Here is a 21,713-nt window from a genome sequence, read left to right as displayed (position 1 = left end):
GAATCGAGTTCCTTGCAGTTGTAGGACTGAGGTCCCATTTCTTTGCTGGCTGTTAGCTGGGGGCCGCCCTCAACTCCTAGAAGCTTCTCTTCAGTTCTTGCACCTGGGTCCTTCCATCTCAGAGACAGCAACAGTTCATCAAGTCCTTCTCATGCTTGGAATCTCTTTGAATTCCACTTTTGCCCATTTCATTGACTGCCTTCCTCTTCTGCTTTTAAGGGCTCCTATGAGACACTGGGCCCACCCAGATAATTAGAGATAATCTCTCTACTTTAAAGTCAGTTCACTGGTAAACTTAATCACATCCCCAAAGTCTCTTTCACAGCAGAACATAGATTTTGATTGAATCACCAGGGGACAGGAATCTTGGGGGGACATCTATGGCATTCTGCCCATACACTGACTAATGGTCTCATCACAAATGGCTCAAATATAGCCATAGTAAGCATCTTTTAAAACCAATAGTCTTCTTTTCCACAGTGATTAAGAAAATAAACTTTGACTTTGCCTTTGCTCCTATAAGGAATCTCAACTAACTTGTACAACCAAACATCTTGAAAAGCTAGAGGATATAGAAAGAAAGCAAACTAAAATTAGAAGTAGAATTAGGAGAGAAACAAAACATATTGACACACCAAATATTATAAATATTTTGAACTTTAATAATGCTTAGATTTTAAACTTTTGTTTGTGGTTTACACTGTGCTGTGGCCCTTTATAGCCATTAAAGGGAAACATGTGTTTGTCATTTAAGGGTATATGCAGAATGCCGGACCTCACAATAGATTTTTTAATTCAAATTTATAAGTGCATTTACTGGAAAGGTTCTTAGTGGGAACACCCAGTTTAACTACCGATTTCTTCCTTGAATTTAGAATCTTTAACTCTATTTAGGTGGAAATGTTGAAATGGGTCAGTACTAGGTTTACCAGATGGAATTTAAACCATATCCACTGCTGGGATTAAATATGTCTAGACATTGCCTGGTAGGACTCACAAAAGTCCTACAAAATTTCTTTTGTTTTGAGCTGAAGAGCCTTCCCAGAGAGAACTGTTCCTAAAGGGATGAGCCAGGTATGTGAGATGGCCTTTATTTCCAAGGCAGAGTAGGGATATTGAGTACAGTGTGGCACTTGTCTTTCAAAAATAAAACAAGTTCTACTTCTGAGAAGCATTTCTGGGGAAATAACTCCTGAAGGATCTAGTCACATGCCTCTGTTTAAAAAAGCTGGGGAAATATAGTTCTCTGTGTTAACCGGGAAGGAAAGGAAAAGCAGTGAGCACTAGTTATGTCTACATAGATGTGCTATTATTTTTATTTTTATGGTGATTTTGGAGCTGGTCACTTTTCGAAATTCTCTTATAATTTCTGATTTCAATCATTCAGGATCTTAGAGTCTCTATGTAGATAAAGGTATCTAAAATGGTATCAATTTTACCTATTTCTTTCATAGTCTACACCTTTTTTCCCCTACTTTATATTATTATTGATCTGGCTCCAACAAAGGTGTAATTTTATCTTGTTCCTGACTTTAATAGAAATGCTTCTAGAATTTTATCAGAAAGTGTGGCTTTTACTGCAGGTTATTTGTTGCTACCTTTTATAATACTAAAGTAGTTCCCTTATAGCTCTTGTTTGTTAAGGGTTTTTACAATAAGTAATTATTGAATTTCCAAAGTCTTGGTCTATTATGATCATCTGTTTTTCTCCAACCAACTTTGAACGTAGTGAATTATACTGGTAGATTTTTTTATAATACTGAATCATCCATGAACTCCTAGGAGATAGTCTGCTAGGTAATGCTGTATGTGTGCATGTGTGCGTATGAGTCTATGTGTGTTAACATACGGTTGGATTTAATTTCACATTTTAGTTAGGATTTATGTTAAATGAAACTGGCCAATAATTTTGTTGTCTGATTTGGATATCAAGGTTACATTGTCCCGCTTAGTTAACTTTTGTAGCTCTCTTTTCTTTTCATATGTAGAAAACAAGTTGCATATAATAGAGAAATTCCATTCCTGAAATTTTACCAAAACTTAGATGTAACACCATTTGGTCTTGGCAAGCCAAAAAAATTGAAAGATTTTTAGCTACTGATTCAATTCTTATCTGGTGCTTTGTCCATTCAGGATTTTTTTTAAAGTATGTTTATCAATTTTGATAATTTACATGTTTCAAAAAATTGTTGATTTCATCTTGTTTTTCACATGTATTCACATAGATTTGTTCATGACATTCTTTTTTCTTAATTTCTGCATTACCTTACCTATGCAACTCATTTTATTCTTAATGTTATTTGTTTTCTCCCTCCCTCTCTCTCTCTCTCTCTCTCTCTCTCTCTCTCCCCTCTCTCCTCTCTCTTCAATCTTGCCAGAGTTTTCTCTCTCATTGTTTAAGGGGAAAAAGGGGAAACAGGGAATTTTGGGTTTAACATTTCCTTTTTTATTTGTTAGTTTTTTTTCAAGTTCATTAAATTCTAATATTTATCCTCCTTATTTTCTTCTTTCTATTTAATCATGTTTTTTTTTTAAGTCCCACCAACTTAGCTGATTGTTTATCTTACTTATTACCATCAGTGTTTCTTGTCTTCTAAGAAATAGACTTAAAGTTATAATTTTATTCTAAAGTGTATGAAAATCACATAATTGTTCTAATGATTTTCTATTTAAACCATGCATTACTGAGAAGTCTGTTTTCAGAGTTTCAAATACATGGGAAATTTTGTCACTATTTCATAGCTGTTGGTGTTTAATTTTAAAGCATCACGTTCAGAAAATGTAATCTATAAAATGTTAATATTTTGAATTTGTTGAGATTCCCTTTATTGTCTACTATACCATCAAGTTTTGTATTTTTTTTAAGCATGTTGATCAATTTAGTAAAGTACATGTTTCTAGAAAATTGTCAATTTCATCTAGGTTTTCAAACGTATAAGCATAAAATATTTTTCATGTCTGTTTTTAAACAATGTCTGCTCTGTTTCAGTCCTGCAATATCTCTGTGTATCTATTAGCTCAGAATTACCAATTATATCACTAAACCATTTACGTCATTAATTGTTTCTTGCCTGCTGATTCTGTAAGAGTGTAATCTCCTGGAGTGATTATGAAGTTCTAATTAATTCTCTGTGATTCTGTTAAATTATGCTTGATATATTTCCAGGTTCTGATGTTAGGTCCATGAAGATCTGTAATGATTACATCTTCTTGGTGGATTACTTCACTTATGCACAAAAATTCTCCCGCTTTGTCCTTTTTAATGTTTTTCTCATTAAATTTGATTTTGCCTAATATTAATATTGCCCTCCAGCTCTCTCAAAATTAACACATCGAAGTGTGATCCTGGGATCTCTGAGAATCACTGAGACTCTTTCAGAGGTTCTGCAAGAGCAAAACTATTTCCTTAATGATACTAAGATGTTCTTTGTATTTCATCCTCAATGTCTCACAGGTAACAGTGGAGAGTTCCAGAGATTACATGGCAAGTGATATGGCAACAAACTGAATGTAGACACAGATGTGAGAATTCAGCTGTCCTCTATTAACCAAGACATTAAAGATTTGCAAAAATGCATACTAACGCAACTCTTCACACTAATGTTTTACTGTTATTTTTAAAGGTACTAATAAACATTTATTTTACTTTTCCTAACATTTATGGTATTTACCATACTTTCCTCTACCAAACTATTTCTAAAAATACTAATTGTCACTCTTATATAAAAGATTATCTGAATATATTTCTTTAAAAAGAATCAGTGTTCCTATTTTTTTTCCTTAAATAAGTGTGGAGAATTTTGCACTGTTTTACTACTTAACATATGCTAGCTGCTCTCCCATTTCTCACAGCACCCGCGTTCAGCATTCTTATGCTTGCTGCGGGCGGTAGAATTTTAGCATATGTTAATTTTGTCATTCTTTTTCAGAAGCCATGATATTTTTTCCAATGACAGTTCTTGCTTAAAATAAACTTTGGTACCTGCTGTTCAGATAATAAAAATTTCTCCCCTTACACATTTAATGGCTTCACAGGTCCTTTAAAAAAAAAATCACGAACTTAGTCTAACATTTAATCAATGTTAATTCAATGCATTTCCCAGTCTGATTTTCCACTATGCCTACTGAAAATATATTTCAACTGAACTAGACTACAGGACGTTTCCTAGACATGTTTCATCATTTATCATCTCTATGCCTGTGTCTATTCTCTACTTCAGCCTTGAATTCCCTTCTCAGTCTTCAAATTTCTGTAACCAACTTGAACCACAGTCTGGTACAAAGTCCCTTCTTCCACAAAGATCTCCCTGAGAAGCCCATATGGAAGCAATTCCCAGGCACTGAATTCTTAAGCATTCTGTATCATTCAAAATGCAGGTATCTTATGCTGCATTGCTTTGCAGTTATTTGAGGTTTTATCCTATTTCCCCCATTACACTGTAAGTTCTTTGAGGGCAGATATTATTTAACCCATCTTTGAATCTCCCACATCACTAAACACAGGATTATTTAGAAAACATTATGGAAACTAATAATTTTCAGGAATATAACAGTCAAAATCAATTGTCATAAAGTTAAGCAATTACTTTTTGGTTTTCTGATATGAGATCATGATACCTTCTTAGGGTAGGAGGAACATTCTTAGCACACAGCTGGTACCCTTGTTTTGGGTATACATATTGGGAATCAATCCACCATGGGCTAATAGGGAGAAGAGAGTTGCGACTTGGGGGTCTTCTACACCCATGCTCTGCATTCACAGCTTCAACCAAGATCCAAGTAACAATAAAAGAGTAGCCTCTGTAGCTAACACTATCTCTTTCCCTACTGCCTTTTGCCAAATCATCTTAGGGCACACTGCAAAAGAACTAATGAAATCACTACCTTCTAAACTTATTAGCAGCTTTAGTCCACGGACATGGTTTCTAAAACATTTCAAAATATTTTCCAGTAACTTTTAATGCTCTTTTATCAATGCCCACAATGCATATCAGAACAGGCAAGAAGTGTAGTAGATTATTGAAATGCAGTGTGCCTACCTTACACAGGATGACATTTGTCAGCAATGATTTCATTTATCCTGACTCCCTCCATTTTTACAAAGACATTTATTACCATCTAAACTGCAGAATATCTTTGTGTATGTAAAACAGAATTACAAATAGTTGCCATTTATAATAGTCCTCTTTATAATATAATATAATTACAAATATAATATATAATATAATATATATTATATTATATATAATATATATTATATATATTATATATAATATATATAATATATTATTAATATAATATATTAATTAATATAATATATAATATATATAATATATTTATAATACAATTACAAATAGTTGCCATTTATAATAGTCCTCTTTTCCAAATATGTAAATCATATATTTAGTTCATAAATCATAAACTAAACTGTTCTCTTTAGTTTAGTTCAACAAATAATTATCAAGTGCCTGCCATTTTCCAGATTCTGTATTAGGCAATAAGTGTGTGGAGATGGATAAAACACAATTCCTGTTCCAAGTGGGCTGCAGGCAGTGGAGGAAATAAACATCTAAAGAGATAATGTCAATATAATGTGGTAAGATCTCTGATAAGAGGTATTATGATACATATTGGTTTCAGGAAAGGCTTCCATGATAAGCTCACCCCTGGCCAAATGCTTGAAGGGTGAGTAGAAGTAAGCCAGATGATTGTCAGTAAGGCATTTCAGACAGAGGGGTAAAGTACCATTCTATGGTGAGACTTTTAGAAATACTAAAAAGTTGTGGGGAGTACAAGGAATTGGGGCCAGCCAGCTAGGTGATGAACAGAATCTTGAATTGCATGATAATAAGCTGAGAGTTAAGTTATGTTTAGCATCTCCCAAACTGTTATAGGAAAAGATTGGAATCTTGCAGAATATAGCAGTTTCTCTTGAAAAAAAATATAGTTGTATAGTCAAAAGAATCTCTCTTTCAGAGATTCATGTTGAGAATTTTAAAAGCTATGAGAAGTCCTGAAGTCATGTTAACCCAGAATTCTCCAAACTTATTTGGCTTCTAACCATTTTTTCACCGAATAACTGTTAACATCCCATGTGACTCAAGTGTTTCACAAAACAAAGTTTGGGCGATATTGGACTTAGCAATGGAATAGCTACCAGGCTCATCACTTTGCATATATGTTGATGAATTTGGACATTATTTGGCATTCAGTAGGGAGCCATCAACACTGTTCCAGCAGGAAAATGGCTTGATTGGAGCTGTGACTCAGGAAAGTAACTCAACAAGGATATAAGGATGGATTGGAGGGGAGACAGGCAGGAGGCTAGAACACCAGTGAGGGGAATTCATTCTTGGAACAGTTCAAAATATGAAACTATAAACATATGCTTTGGAAATGTTTCTAGGTTTAATAAATTCTGTGCTAATATACCAGGGAGATTTCTTTGAAAATCCATAACAGATGCCAGCAAGAGCACTATTCACTTTGTCATCAATTAACATATATTTGGGATCTCCAGGGGGCACTATGCATGTGTATAACAACCAAAAACAAATTGCAACAGGCTTGCCTTGTTGTCAAGCTGGAGAAACAATGATCAAGATAAAATAATTAAGTTCAGATGGATTCAATTACTGTAATCAGTCACTTCCCAACTATTTATTAAGTACCCATAGGGTGTACAGCACTTTATTAAGTTCTTGTAAAAATCCATAAAGATATTAATAACAAAGACTTTTTCCACCACCATAATATGTAATTGGCACTGGAGTTTGGATAAAAACAGGGCTCCCTGTGGCTCTTCGAGGTGGGGTGTACACAGAGGAGGACAGCCGTCAGTGAGCACTCATTAAACATGTGTGCTCAGGGTCCAGTCAAACAAAATCGACCTTTAAATTCCATCAGTGGAGAGGGTATTGAATTAGATAATTTACAAAGTTTCAAATTATATATGTCTATGATTAGGTGGAAAACTTAGGATAACTCAGAAAGTCTGGGCCACAAGCAATTCTAGCACCTTATAAGTGGGCTAATAGATAATTCATGTATTCACGCAGTCAGCTGGAAGATATATATTGAGCACAAATATGTGTCTGGCACTGAGTAAGGCACTGAGGATACAGAAGTGAACAAAATTGCCTCAAATCATTACCCTTGTGGAGGTTGAATTCTGTCAATGGAGAGAGATCTTAAACAAATGAAATAAGAATAGATACTGATACGGACATAGACAGAGATATGGATACAGACATATATGTCAGTGTGATAAATACAATGGTGAGAAATTAGGCAGAGTAGAGAAATAGAGGCTTCCAAAAAGTTGGAGGAACTTGAGAGAAAAATGTCTCAGGTGGAAGAAATAGCAGGAGCAAAGACCCTGAGGCAGGAGCATCTGTGACTAGATTAGAATGAAAAAGAGAAGGAGCCATAGAAATGAGGTGGAAAATGGCAAGATGTAGATCACTAGGGCCATTGACATGAGTTTGGCTTTTTTCTGAGTGTAATAGACATGTTGGAGGGTTCTGAAGAGAGGCGAGATAGTCTCTGACATGATTTTAAAGAATCACTGTGGGGCTTCCCTGGCGGCACAGTGGTTAAGAATCTGCTTGCCAATTCAGGGGACACGGGTTCGAGCCCTGGTCCGGGAAGATTCCACATGCCGCGGAGCAGCTAAGCCCGTGTGCCACAACTACAGAGCCTGTGCTCTAGAGCCTGCAAGCCACAACTACTAAGCCCATGTGCCACAACTACTGAAGCCCGTGTGCCTAGAGTCCGTGCTCTGCAATAAGAGAAGCCACCGCAATGAGAAGCCCGCGCACCACAACGAAGAGTAGCCCCTGCTAGCTGCAACTAGAGAAAGCCCACACTCAGCAACGAAGACCCAATGCAGCCAAAAATAAATAAATAAAATTAAAAAAAAAAAAGACCCAATGCCTTCTTTAAAAAAGAAAAAGAAAAAAGGAGTCACTGTGGCTGCTACATTAGAGAGTGGAGGGTGGGTTGACAAGGGCAGATAAGCAACCCCATCAGGAGGCTTTTGCAGTATTACCAGTGAGAAATGGTGGAGGCTTGGATGTAGGAGGTAATCGTGAAAAAGTGGTCAGATTTAAGATAAATATTGATGGTAGCACTGACAGGATTTGCTAGTGGAGAAGCCAAGAATGACTTAGTCTTTGGCTTGAGCAACTGGACAAATGCAATTGTCATCTAATGAGATATGGAAGACTGTAGGTGGAAGTAGGTTTGGGGATGAGGATTGAGAATTCAGTTTTGGGCGTGTTACATACGAAATGCCTATTCAGCATCCAGCGGAAGATACCAAGTAGGCGAAAGAGAGATCAGGAAAGGGTCCAAGGCTGGAGACAGAAAATTAGGAATGAATGATATCACCAAGAGAGCACAGATAAAGAATGGATCAAGGACTGAGCCCTGGGATACACCAATATTTAGAATTCAGGGAAACAATAAGACACCAGTAAAGCAGACTGAGAAAGAACAGCGAATTATAAGAAAACCAAGAGCGTGTAATATCCAGAAAACCAAGTAAAGAAATTGTTTCAAGAAAGAGATCAAATTGTCAATTGGGTCAAATCCTACTGGTAGACCAAGCAAAATAGGCACTAACTATTGACCATTGCAGTTAGAAACACCAAGATAATTGATGGCTTTGAGGAAAAAAGTTTTAGTGGAGAGCTAGAGGCAAAAGCCTTATTGGAGTGGACTTAATAAAGAGGAGGAAAGAAATTAGAGACAAATATAGAGAAAACACCTTCAAGGCGTTTTCCTATAAAAGGAAAGAGAAAAATAGGACAATAGATTTCAAGGTATGAGCCTCAAGAGTGAAATGGAAGAAATTTCTCAACAGGAGAAATTACACTATATTGTATGTTGATGAATCCAATACAGAGAGAAAATTTGATCATCTGAGAGAGAGGAGAATTTCCAGAACTAAGCCTTTATCATAAAAATGCCATCTAGTGCCCAAATAAAGAGGTTGGACTTACTGGGAATAAGTACAGTTTGTATTTCCTGATAGGCAAAAAGGCAGCCAGATGTAGGTATATGGATTTATGTGTATGGAGGAGAGATCTTTTCTTATTACCTCTATACTTCATCTGTGAAATAGACAGTAAGGTCATCAACTGAGGGTGAGAAGGGGGGAAGACATGATCGTTGAAGAGAGGATGTGCTGGAGACATTGGAGATTTGAGTAGAGAAAGAGAGAAGAGTAATTGTGTAAAAGGAGAGAAAAACACAGAATTGTCGGGCAGCCCTAAGGTCCTACTTGAAATTAACGGTCCTTAATTAAGGTAAGACCATTAGCGTGATTTTATGTTTTTCTTCAGCCAGTTGAGCTGGGCTAAGTCTTAAAAGGATTAAATGACGAGTTTAATTTAGCCAGTGATGAGCTTTTGGAAGATGAGTATAAGATAGCTAGACAAAGTGCAAGGATATAGAAGATAGATTCAAAGGAGTGATTATAGATGGGCCATGGGATTTAGGACAGGAAAGAAGGGACACCAGGATGTGGTGAGAGCAATGAAAGAGATAAAGTGGGCAAGTCAGATACACTGTAGATCCCAGTGGGATCAGAAATACATTAAATGTTGAGCACCAGAGGGAGTGAAATTGAAAGGGAATGGATGATAACCTATGAGTAGGATGATCAAAACTAAAGTTATGGTGAATTAGCAATTTTCATTAGTGGCAGGGTTTCAGGTTTTAAGACAATGGGACCAAATGCTAAGACAGGAGGAGAAGAAGATTGGAAGAGACAAGGTTAAGATGTTGAAGAGCCAGGATATTAAAAGGATTCTATGCATGGATACTGAAATTACATAGAGTTTTCCCCAAGAGTTGAGCATAGAAGAAAATTAATACTGAGGATGTTTGAGGGGAAAAAAAAGAGGAAGAGGTAGATGGAATAGGGCAATAGGAGTTTTCAGGTGAGAATATTTGATGTTAATCATAATTTTAGACATTCAGCAAGTAATTTTTGACACATTTTATGTCCATATGGATAACCTAGGGCTTTTATTAAAATGAAGCTTTTGATTTAGTTGGTCTGTGGTAAGGGCTGAGATTCTGCAACAACAGTACAGAAAGTGGAATAAAAGAGAGAGAGAGAGAGAATTTGGATCAACATTTAAGTTTAGAGAATATCAATACCCTTCAGGAAAACTCAACATCTCGTTTGCTTCCTTTTTTTTTCTTATATTCTTCCCAAGTACACAGGAACCAATTAGACTATCATTCAAATGTGAACAGAGAGAAAGTATCCAAAATATTAACATTGATTCAGCTATGAGATAGTTATTAGTGATACCTGAATTAGGTGTTTTGAACATACGTCTAAAAATTAGTGTATTTAAGGAGTAAAACAAGAAGGGGAAAATTTTCCTTCCCAGAAGGAGTTGCAATGTTCTTTGCTCCCATTTTAAAGAGAGTCCCTGGTGAAAATTTGTGCTGCCTTTCATTTGTGTGTTTAAAGAAAATAAACCTCAGCTAAATGGGATTGTGGGCAGACGTGGTTCATAATGATTAAGAAGAAATGATCCTGATACAAAAGAAAATCCACTTTCTAAAGGATGGGGAACTCAGTATATGACACAGGTATTCAAAAGAAATACATGAACTATTCCATTAGCTCAATTTTTGAAAGAGGCCATTCCACAGTACTTTAAAGGAAGGAAGAAGATTGTATTAACCTGTAGCATCCTTCCCCTGTTATCAATATAAGCAACATATTTGGACCCCAGCTAATTCTCTTTAGTAGCCTCTGCTGCTCTCTAGGAGAAGAAGAATCAGAGAAAGGTAGAGTTAAATCTTAATGAAAAATTACAGGTCTCAGAGATTATGAATAGGATTGATGAGTTTTTCTTTCCTGAAGGACGACATGCAGATTAAAGAGCTTTTAACTGTTCTTCATGCAATCAAAAGGTTATGGTCATCTGCTAAAAAGTCAGCTTCAGCCACAGTTTATGTAAGTTGTTCACATTAGTCACTCGGTAATGATGTACTTGGCCTCACTGTTTGTGGTCTGGTTCTCATTTGTTTGGCATTACATTCCGAGACTGCAATGACTCAGAAATGTTCCTTATTTTTTACAGTAAGAAGAAATAGCGTGCTTTGCCTGAAACATCTCGAGTTTAATCACTTGTCTGTGGTCTTCCCACAATCTATCCAAGCAGGTGTATATAAGTGAAGACTTCCACATATTGAGTCAGAGAACCAATATTTCTAACCAGGAAGCTTCTGAAGTTAGCTTCTTACACTCATATGACATTAACAGAAAATTTAAAGTCTTTGCAATACTGTACAATCTTTACTTTTATCAGACTATAGCTGCTAACAGAGCATTAGCAAGTTGGCATTTCAGAATACAGGAAAACTTTCCAGGCTAAAAATTATCAAACACATTTGAAACCTCTAGCAAGCATATCTGAGGGGACATGGAAGTTGTACACAAATCTATTCAAATAGATGTTACATGCAAAAGGTGTGGGAATTGTTCTACACTGACCTGGAAGATAGAAGTAGGGGTCATAGGTTAAAAAAATATGGGTAGATCTATTTTGGGCACAATACAATTTTGTTCTATGGACTATTAAGCTTTAGTGCTCTCAGAAAACAGAATGACTATCTTTGAATCTTCAGGTCCCTGAAAACATCTAAGCAAAAATGGAAGTGCAGAGTCAGATGAGAGAAGTTAGACAAATAGCTGTTTCCTACAAATCTGACTATCGTAGATGCTAGCAAGGGTGTTAGTAGGTATTCTTTTTTTTTTTTTTTTTTTTTTTTTTTCAGGCAGTCTCTCTCATGACTTACACTACCTCTGCATTCACATTTCATAACCTCTTGGGTTGCCCGATTTCTTCTCTTTCTCCCATAGGAATTTATAGCACTCTCTTCCCTCAGCCAGTAACAGAAGGTGAGTTCCACCAGAAATGGAGGATATCTTTAAAGTATTCTCCAAATAAATGTGTTTAAAGAGAGAACTTACCAACAACATATTAAACATAATTGAATATAAATATAAATTAACTTATTAGCCAGAATTCATCTATTATACAAAAGAACTGTCGCTCAAAAGGCCCTAAGGAAGTAAAATACAGGACAATAAAATTATGATTGGGGAAGGCAGTTTGGAGAGACAAAAAGCACAAAGAAGTGCTGCCCATAGAGGAAATACTTGGTTAATCATTCGAATACATAGATTAGTTAAATCCCCGGATGCAGAATCTGCAAATATGGAGCATGAACCGTACTCTGCCATTTTATCTAAATGACTTGAGCATCCGTGGATTTTGGTATCATGGAACCACTCCTCCTCTCCCCCTCCCCGAACACTGAGGGATGACTGTACCTTCAGAGTGGCAGCAGGTACCTCTGATGACAGACTTTATCTGCAGTTCATTTCCCTCCCTCTCAAGCATGACCCTACCAATGATTTTCAACAAATACTTCAGAAAAACTTGGGGGAAGGGGCTCCAAAGCCTGATAGGAGTTCAAATAAATGACCTAGAAGTTAAAGGAAAGGAATCCAGTGCCATTCTTTTACTTACTTAAAGTTCCTCTACTTTGACAAGACCTGTTCAGAATCTGGAAAGAATATTTTGTAAAGCCATATTTTTATAATCAATGTTCACTTCAAGTAAGTTCTCTGATTTTGTAGGACTAGTTCTCTTGCTCAGTGACCCAGCCCACTTAGAGTTCAAGTTTTAAGAAGTTTGTGTTACAAAGGGAAAGTGAAAAAGTAGCAGTAACTTACTGAACTAAGGAAGTATTTTTCTCTCTCTGAAGTGTAACTTGCAGCATAACCTCAAGGTATCAAGATCTTGCTTATTTTGCAAATTGTAGCTGAGAGGTTCTTTCTCATATTTGTGTGGAGCCAGAATTTCCACGTATGGCCTCCTTTCTTGTTGTATAAAAGAACTCATGATCTCAAAAGAAGAAAATCATTTAGAGGAGATAAAAAGCCAATAAATATTGCATTTATCCATCACCTCAGCTTCCCAGACTTGCCACACTGTCCTTAAATTAGGAAATGAACTCTTAAGGATTTCTGATTTAACTTCTCTAAAGTTCAGTTTACTCCTCTATAAATAAAGACAACATATTACATGATCCCTAAAATCATACCTAGCCCTAAATTTTGATTCCATTCCCACAAGTTCAATTGATTCCAACCCTATTATCTTCTAGGCATTGAAAAACCAACATTTTGAGTTAATCTCTTTCCCCTCTCCGGTAAATCAGCAATGTCCAGGGTGGTCCATAATCCTCTTCTGAAAGGACTGATATGATATATTCCAGTTTGGGGCCACTTTAAGCTCTCTGTGAGTTCTTGAAGATAATTGCTTGTGACTCAGCAATGACTGTGGCCAATTTCTTAAGTTCTTTAGGGTGGAAGCTATCAAGATCTATGGATTTAACTCATCCAATCTGAGTCAGTCATTTTTATCTGTTCCCACTTTAGTGAGGCTCTCTGCCTCCCATCATATCTTTGCTTGCTCACATAATTAGATCATGGTTGACATTTGTGAGAGAAGAATGAAATAAAAAGCACCTTCCTTGTCACTGTCATTTTTTAAGTGCTTTTCTTGTCATTTGATAAAGGACAGTGCTTTTCTCACCTTCTCCCACCTAGTGCTTTTAAACAGTTTTTTACGTCTTGAGAACTGCATCTTATATCTTGCTTATATATTATTGGTTTATCAACCATTGCATAATAGAATATTAAAGGTCATTGGACTTGGAACAAGGACATTTAGATTTTTGCCCGATAATCTTTGGAAAGTATTCAGAATTCCCCATCTTTAATGTTAGTATGTCAGTAGCTCAGTACTTGATCTTAAGGCCTCTTCCTCTTCTTTGAATGTCTTCTAATGCTCCTCGCCATTGGATTCATCTCTGTAGCATTTCCATTTATGCTTGCTATAAATAGTGACATAGTTGGAATTGGAAACCAGGTCTCAACCTCCAGCGTTTTATAAGTTCTGATGTAGATTTTACTGTTTTTATAACCCTATAGCATCTATTCTCTTGCTTCCTGTATTCTATATGGGGAGAAAGGGAAAAGAAACATACTTTATCCAGCATCAGTTGTTAATTTCCATCTCCACCACCTCCTAACTTGGGGAACTTGAAGGTGAGGGGCCAGAGCATGTTGGAAACACAAGCCTGGAAGATGAAGCAGGAGGTAAGAAGAGGGGCATGTCAGTGCTCTGGGCCTCACATATAAATAAGAAAGGAAGGGTGCATTCCCTCTAAGATCCTCTCCAGCACCTAGTATCTAGTATCTCTTGATTTTATTACAGATAGCACATAATATAGAGCCCTAATAGAACCAAAAGAGCCTTTACTTAAAGGAAAACCATGTTGGGAAACTTCTATTCCTAGGGGAACAATCTTGCATACTTTGGATACATACTTCTCCAGCAACTTCTCAAACACTAGGGATTGAGTTAGGCATTGGGAATATCAAGGGAAATAACCAGAGATCCAAGCCTCAAGGGGATCACTATCTAGTTAGGGAGGCAGATGAATCAATAATTATAATGCAGAGTGCTGTATTCAGTAGAATGTAAAAGGTGTACATATAAAACAGTAGAGGGTGACCCTTGAACTGTCTTCCAAGATGAGTAGATCTTGGAGATAAGATTGTTCCAGGAAGAGGGAATAACATTTGGGAGAGTAGGTTATTATTAAATGGCCTGAGTCCTTTGGGGGTTCTCATTGACCATGAGGCCAGTGGGAATAAGAGGATAGGCCAAAGAGAATTACTGGAGGCTTTCAAGCTGGGTAACTGAAGGATTATAGTTTAGAAAAATTGCTCTGATAGCTGTATTGAGGGATAGTTAATTGTGGACCAGGAGAGTGAAGCATAAGGAAGGGATAGATGCTAAGCCCGAAACAAGGAGACAGTCAGAAACCCACCAGAGTGGTTCAGCTGAGAATTAACGTGAGCAGTAGGGAGAAAGATGTCAATAGAAAATAATTAGCAGGGATTATTGATGGAGGAGAAAAAAAGGGAAAGAAGAGTTTTTTGTTTGCTTGTTTGTTTTTTAATGTCCAATATTACTAACCTCAGACACCATAAGAATAGCATATATGCTTACGTTTATATAAAGCAGGCATGCAGTCAGGGTACATTTAATCCCATCACAGCAATATTGTACTCTTACCATCAGTCCTTCAGGTTAAGGCACTATATCTATTTGGAAGTGAAGACTCCCAACAGTTTTTGCATACTAGGTCATAGTCAGCCACAAATTAGTGTCATTTTATTATCTATCACAGGGAAACTTGGGTTCAGGCTTTCAAGGATAAAACACATGACAGAGAGTCTAATGAGGCATGGATTCAGGAGTGGACTTTCCATGGTGGGGTGCCCAAGACAGATCTGTTTGGCACTTTCACAACAGAGGATTTTGATCAGCCGATACAAGACTGGAGCTCTGAACATAAAGAGAGGAAATGGCTGGGGGGCCGGGGGTGGGGGGCAGCGGGAAGAGCATCAGAGGAGAAAAGAAGAAGTAGGGAGAAGCTGAAGGTGGAAAAAGAGGAGGGATCCTCAGCCTACTGTAGCCTTCTCCATCTGTGTCGCCTAGCAGAGGAAGGTCAGGCCAGCGCTGGCCCCGGCACTCATAAATGTGACAGGAAAGTACGCATGAAGCCTGGACCTGGGGGATCTGTGAGCGTACTTTGTAATATAGTTAATTTTAGGTACACAGACATCCAAGGAGAGAGAAATAGTCCTACAGGAATGGCGATGATATTGTTAGTCATCTAGATGAGATATAACCCAGTGTTCCCTTCCTTCTGACACCCACCTTCCCTTTCTTGGAGGCCATTAGATCAAACCAAATCTGCTGCAGAAGAGACCACAGTATCCAAACTCTTCGGTCAATGAAGAAATCTGCTAATTGAACTGAATCTGCTAAAATGAACTTTAACAATTCCTTGGCTTTTTTTTTTTTTTTCTTTTTTTAAAGAACCATTAAACTGTGAAGAATGACTCAGGTTTGCCAACTTGTAATTTTGCCAACGGAGACATTTAAATTAAAAATGTACCATCTACTCTCTACTCTCTCCATCATTTCATAAAGGAGTGGACATTTTAATAGTAAGTGAAAGTAGAAAAATCAATTTCTCAAAAGAATGGACAGTCTAAATTAAATAAATTTAATGTTGTGAAAACCTTATTGGATTTCTCACTTTACCACTGACTGAAAAAGCCCTAACACTGAACTGTCATCTGCCAAGGATCTGCATCCAGGAATCACTCTGGAAGTAGGAAAAGAAGGCTCGAAAGACACAACTGCAGTCATCAAAGGGCATAACTTGCACTTAGGTGAGGTCAGGATCAGACTGATTGGTGGCACCAGAGAGTATCATTTATTCATTGGCCAGAGACAAACAGAATTGTTCTTTTTCCACGTCCAAGTTTTCTGCCAATTGAAAACACTCCAGTTTGTTATTACATTCAGGTGTTCCTGCAGTTGTCTACTTTCTACCACTTTAATTCCCCCTTTCCTGAGATTGTGCTGTAATTTATGAAGCTTCTGGCATCAACAACTTTATTTTCTTTCTCACTAGGGATTGCAAACTCCCTGCATATTTCTGGTTTGTTAGCAGGTGGCCTGACCTGCCAAGAAGCAACTCACAGTCTTGGATTACCCCCAGGGTTTATCCAGGTTCCAAAATTGGTATCAGCCCTGATACATATTACAGAGCCTCATGGGTACTTTAGTGTTCATACAGGGCAGACAGGCCCATAGGGTATTAAGCTTCATCCAAACACCTCATGTGTGATTGAAAGAGGATACAACATGGCAATAGGATCCAGTTCTTTAAAACTGGTTTTACAATTCACTGAGGAGATGAAAACAGAGGAAACAGGTGAAAAGTTTGGGCCAAGTGAACTGCTGTTCCAAATATTTCACAACTCGGGAGGTAGAAGAGAATTCAGAAAACAACATCAAATTGCTTTTTCGAGGCTTCTTAATCTGTGTTGTCTAAACACTGGAACGCCACACCTATTCAGAAAACATTTGCCGGATCTTCTGAGTTGGAACCTGGCCCCAAAGAAGGGAAGCAAACTGGGGCTGCAAAAAGAAAATTACAAATACATGACGTAGTCAGGAGCTGGAAATGCCTCAGATTATTTACTTGACCACACAATAAAAGTGACAGGAGTTGTGTATCCTTAAACAACCTTCTGCTGACAGAATGATACCATGAAATGGTTTGTTTTGCTGCTAGATGCACTAAAGATTAGATAAGAAAGCAAACAGTCCTTTGTGGGACACTCCAAGTCCTTTAACTGCCAAAATAAGACCCTTGGCTAGATCAAAAGTATAAAGAATTCTGGAGTATCTAAAAGTGCTTCTCAGAACCAGAGAGGTGATTAAAACCCAAAACATTGGAGTAGCCTGGAGTATTGAGATTTGATTCTGGAGAAAGGATGTTATAAGAAGGACTTTAGCCTATGGTTTGTAACTAAGTTGCCATTTGTAGGCTTTTCTTCTATCACTGTGCAGACTTGTTTGTTTATCCAAGTCATAAACTAAGTAAATCATGATGACCTATTAACTCTGTGGGTCAAAGGAAAGCAACAGGGTGGAAGTACATGGGTTTCCTGCTTCAATTCTCTCTTTAATAAGCTGTGTGGGAATCCATCTAACTTTCCTATGTCATAGTTCCCTCAGCTGAGAGAATAAGACATACAGACTAAGATCCTTCCCAATTCTTGAAATAAACTACCTTCTGATTTTGAGCTCAGCGGGAGTATTTCAGGCATCAGTAAAAAGACATATGCCAATGACCATTCAATGATCATCACTGTAGCTAAGAGTTGCATTAAGAAAGTCAGAATTAGGGAATACATGGTATGTCAGTCTCTCTTATGAGAAGACCACAGTGAAAGGAATTTTGCCCATCAAGTAAATTTACTCTGTCCTATAAACCAACTAACTCTGGGAAGTGCAATACATATAAATATTTTCAGGCCATTAATAGCATAACATGATATAATACTCATGAATATTTGCCCTAAGACAGCAGCAAAAGGACTAAAAAAACAAGGATCCAGTGCTCATCTACATTAGAAAAGGATTGTTTGCTTTACAGGAAGAGCACCACTTGCTTCTTTTATGTACTTAGCTGCCCATATGTGTTTAAGCTTAATCCAACTTATAAATTTAGATATACATATATTTTATTCAAATACTGCTTTAGTTATTCAAGATACAATTATTAAAGGTATAGTATGTGATAAATGTAGTGCTAGATGCTGTTGACACAAAGATGAAAAGTTTGGTTTGTTTCTATACTTGAATTGTTCACGTTCTAAGTGGCAAACTGACAAATACCAATAATGATATTTTAATGTGAGAAATGATAGTAACAAATAGAACAAAGCTCTTTGGAAGACCAGAGAAGTAGGGATTAATAACCCTGCCTTTTGTAAGGATGGACGTAATCTAAGAGACTTCACAGAAGAAGACATCTTAGAAGCCTGACCTTTTCTAGAGAAAAAGCTTTTAATTAGATCTAGAGCACAAGAAGTGTGACGGGAAAGGCATCTCACAAAGAAGAATGGTATTTTCAAAGGCATGAGGAAATGGAAATTTAGTAATCGGTTTCTGTTCCCATGTGACTAAACTATACTGTGTAAGAGTTCAGGGGAAAGAGGGAGAGGTGATAATGAAAAATAAGGCAGACTTTGTTTTAGACAAAGCTAAAGGTTTTCAACTTTACCTACAGGCAGTGAGGAGGAGTTATCAATAATGGGATTAGAAATGTTAAAAAAAGTAAGGTCCTTAGCATTCCAATGTCCAATTATTGCAAGTTTTGTGAAATGACCCAGGAGGACTGCTTCATCCAAAAAAACTAAATGATTCAAATTCACCTGTATCATAGCTGCAGTTTGGTGCCACCTGGTGGCCAGTGTCTGATTGGATTTATATACCCACCGGGAAGATTCTGATTCTTGTGATGGCTGAGACTTCTAGGACATGGTCAGTGATTCCAGTATGATAATGGCCTCTGTTTCCTTGACTCAGTTTCCTGGGCCAGGAGAATACAGGGAACATGGTTTCTTGCAATTCCTACCCCATCTTCCCTTCACTGTTTTTTTCTCTCCTTTCCCATCCCGTAGAAGACCACAGGTTGTGGGGGTGTTAGCTAGAGACAGGAACCAATCCCTAATCCCTTTGTGTTATCACGAGATTAATTGGTCGTAAAATTTAGATGGCTAAGGTTGACTCTCTACAATGGAAATGACCAGAGTATTAAAGAGTGTCTAAAGATAGCTTGCTCATTATATTGAACTGGATCTGCCCTGATCACTTTGAGGAAGCTAGCTGATAAGCATTGCTGGAAACATATGAAATGGCAAAAGTCTCCAACACCTATAAAAAGTCACAGAATTGTGAAGAATAAAACAATCTATGAGATCATCTATTGCTAAATTTGTATGTTTAATAGATGCAGAAACTGAGGCCTCAAAAGTTTCACTCCTTGTTGTTTATACACAGTCATGCATAGGACAGCAAGAGCCAGATGAAGAATTGGCTACAATTATTTTCTTTTTTTTTCTTTTTTTGCTTTACTTGAGTTCTTTTCAAATCTCAATGAATCAGATAGGTTTGGAAAGTCATCACCAAAATCCTTTGTATTCTTTTAACACATAGCAAAGAAAATGAAAGGCAGGGTAGATCAGAGACCATTACATATTAACACAGTACAAGAATCAACCCAAATTTCTAAAGAAATCTTAAACACAAATCATGTTCCCGATGTTTAAAATATTCTGGTTAACTTTTTACCAAAAAGGAAAAAAAAGTGCACATGCCTTCTAATGTCATGAAATCCACCCAAACCACACGTTAGAAGTATAAAAATATACTCTAATAACAAATAAAAAACAAAACAAACACATAACAACAACAACAAAACTAGGCAAACAAAAAACAAACAGTTCTCCCAGAACTTCTAACTCAAATTGTATCCACAAATAAGTAAACTCTTCAGGGACAACTTCCAGACAAAAGAAATTTAGATTTATTTCTGAATGCTTAAACAGTTACCTGAACAGTTAGTAACTGAACTCTTATAGATTATTTAACCCTGTAAGCAACATCCTCAGTTTGTCCTTTCAAAGGTACTAGAGCAAAATGAAAATGACAATTTAATTTGAAAAATATTACTGTTTCTATATTAGTCAGAGTCCAAGGTACATACTTTTTAAAACAAATTATGGAAAATATAGAGAAATATAAAGAAAAACTCTCTATGTGAAAAAAATGTTGGATAAGGAGAATTACTATAACTCTTTCCCATTTTGTTCTACAGTGTGCACTGAATATCTCTCTCTGATGGATAGAGCAAAACCCTTACACTGCAGTAATTATCCAGAACAAGAATAACAGCCAGTGTTGACCTGCGAAATGATATGGGTGACAACGGTTGATCTGGCACTGGCAGAATTATTAAGAAAGTGACATTAACCTCTATTTCAGTCCTCAAAAAATCTTTTTTTTAAAATTTTTTTATTATTTTCTTAATTTAATTTTAACTTAATTTTTTTTAACATCTTTATTGGAGTATAATTGCTTTACAATGGTGTGTTAGTTTCTGCTGTATAACAAAGTGAATCAGTTATACATATACATATGTTCCCATATCGCTTCCCTCTTGCATCTCCCTCCCACCCTCCCTATCCCACCCCTCTAGGTGGTCACAAAGCACAGAGCTGATCTCCCTGTGCTATGCGGTTGCTTCCCACTAGCTATCTGTTTTACATTTGGTAGTGTATATATGTCCATGCCACTCTCTCACTTTGTCACATCTTACCCTTCCCCCTCCCCATATCCTCAAGTCCATTCTCTAGTAGGTCTGTGTCTTTATTCCCGTCTTGCCACTAGGTTCAAAAAATCTTTATCCATCTATGTAGCAGATGTCACTGATGCCCTGCTCTACATGCCTGGTTTACCTCTGCACTCACTTGAAGCTAAGGTGCGCATTTTCTATAACTGCTGATGGGAAATCTCTCTGCTTCACTGCCTGAGACTTTTCTCTCGCTCCCTAAGAAGCTGTGCACACTGCCCACAGCTGAGGAGTACTGGGGATTCAATGGTCCCAAGAGCAACCTCCAAAATAATGAGGGACGTGAGTCACTGGTAAATACCCCAACTTCCCTGTCCTTCGTTAGTGTAATTCTCAGGCAAATTCTACACAGTGATTTGGAGGATCCTCAGTAGATGGAACCTCCGGTGCTAACAGTGGAAACTCACTCATAATCACACCCTTTTTGGGCTCCTCTGTCTTATACATTCTTACACCTCCTGTGAGAACCTCCTCAAAAAGCTACCTGCATTCAGTTCCTTGTCACAGGATCTGATTTTGAGGGAAAACCAAGCTATGATATTTCAGGTGTCTGTCTAATACTCCTTGTGTTAGCCTCTCATCAGTTGCCAATTAATCTAGTTTAATATCTTGAACAGGCACGGGGCTATGCGTTGAGTAGTGGAATTCTAATCCTGTTCGCTAAGCGTGTGTCTGCTCTGAGACTTAGTTTTCTTCATTTGAAAAATGAGGGGATTGGTTAATATATGCTGTAAAGTGCCATTGAACTCTTTCTTTTGTTTTAGACTGGAAGGAAAACTAACATAGCAAACAATAATGGATGGAAGCATGATCTGTCA

The sequence above is a fragment of the Eschrichtius robustus genome, chromosome 2 (assembly GCF_028021215.1).
Source record: "Eschrichtius robustus isolate mEscRob2 chromosome 2, mEscRob2.pri, whole genome shotgun sequence".
In the NCBI taxonomy this organism is placed as follows: Eukaryota; Metazoa; Chordata; class Mammalia; order Artiodactyla; family Eschrichtiidae; genus Eschrichtius; species Eschrichtius robustus.
This window is presented reverse-complemented; position numbering follows the sequence as displayed.